Source organism: Gavialis gangeticus, unplaced genomic scaffold, assembly GCF_001723915.1.
Source record: "Gavialis gangeticus isolate Ggan-Ray unplaced genomic scaffold, GavGan_comp1, whole genome shotgun sequence".
Lineage (NCBI taxonomy): Eukaryota > Metazoa > Chordata > Crocodylia > Gavialidae > Gavialis > Gavialis gangeticus.
The window spans coordinates 187939880-187941651 of record NW_017729032.1 but is presented as its reverse complement, the minus strand read 5'-3'; positions in this window follow the sequence as shown (position 1 = coordinate 187941651).

Genomic DNA, 1772 nt, shown 5'->3' with positions numbered 1-1772 from the left:
CTCACACACTCCGGCAAGGGCCGAGCGGCGCCCGGGGGCAGCTCCTTCAGGCCCCGAGTTCCCGGCACTGAAGAGGGGCAGGGGCAGGGGCAAGGGCTGGGCAGTCTCCCTCCCCCTGCCGCTGGCGGAGCCCGGCTGAGGTACTCGCATGAGGCCGGCGCTGCCGCGGGAGGCGGGCGCCAGCCCCACGCAGGACAGCGCCCGTGGGCGGCGAGCTCTGCTTCTCCGAGGAGTCTCCGCCGGGCTCTGCCCTGGGAGGTCTCCTCCGAGGTGCGCTCGGGAGGGTTATCGCCCTTCTCCCCCCACCCAGGCACCGCGTGTAGGCTCATAACGACGCAGGCTCTCTTTAACACGCCTAAGCTGGTTTTATTTTCTTTTTTATGAACAAACGACACTGCCCCTCCGCTAACTATGCATTTAAGTGACAGCATTATGTATCATGTACACACATCCACACACGTATATATTTTAGAGTTTTAAAAAACACCATAGGTGCAAAATATTTTATGGGAAAAATAACGTTTGTCCCTGGACATTATTAACAGTACGGTTTGAAATATACATTTTTTTTTTGCTTTAAAGAAAAGGGAATCATTATCAAGCCATTACGCATTAAGAAATGTCATTCAGTCATTTTTATTCATTCTGCTGAAATCTTCGTAAAAGCCAGAATCATACTTCTGCAAGCAGCAATTTTGTTAATCCAGGGGGGTTATTACTCTGGTCCCTTATTAGGATCTATACTACTGCCAAGCAATCCTATAACCTTCTCAAAAGAAGTTTACCTCCGTGTTATAAAACCAGTAGTGGTATTTATACTGTGCAATAATTAGTGTATTACTTGAATCCACTAACAGGTTCATTTTATCTCTGCACAAAACCTCTAGTCTGCTTATAGAAAGCTTGTGCCTCCTTTGGTGCTGTTAAAGTGGTGAAAGAGTGAATGAAGGCTGGTAGCACTTTCTCCTTTTGCCTTGCCTTAATTCCCATCTCTTTTTGCTCTCATCCAATTAGTGCAGTGTATTAAGCGGTTTATCATCTCATAGTCAGCTATTGAGAGAAACAAGGCGAACACTTTGCAATAGAGCCTGCTCTCCTTTGACACCCTCAGGTACTTACATATTCCACTGTGCTATGAATAATAGAGGAAGAATAGAGCACTAATTCCCTCATCAAAGAATGCCTTGTCTGCTGCTTTGCTCAACAACACCATTCTGATCAAAAGAAAAGCAATAAAGCTTAGCATAACAAAACGAAACCTACTTATTAGCTTAGTGGTTAAATTAATGCAGAGCCGCTGCTATTCAAAACCAAGGTTTGAAAACAGCCTCCAACAACCTGATAATGCTGCCTTCGGGATGAAGGAATTTTAATCTGAAATTTGAAGCTGGCACAGATGAGTTAATCTATTAAACTGCTATAAGGAGAGTTCACCACGAACTGTTCAATTAAGGAATATTTAAGGTGCTCTGTAGAAGAGCAAAATAATGCAGAAGGGAAGATGGGCTGAAGTTGCAAATGAGAAAAGTGTATTTTGCACTGAAAAGGGAATGCTGGCACAGGACCAAATGGGTTTGTGGTTTGGAACTGTTTTTAATAAAACACATATGCCGTCAGTGAAGTCTGCCTTCTGAGTTGATATATCAACACTCCTCTCCCCAACAAAAAGCAGTATTTGGGAAGGGGTTGGGGGGGGCGAAAGAGGCGGAGGGGAAGATTCAGACTAGATCAGTTTCACAATACAAGTCTGTGAACTTCAATCGTTCCCAAAT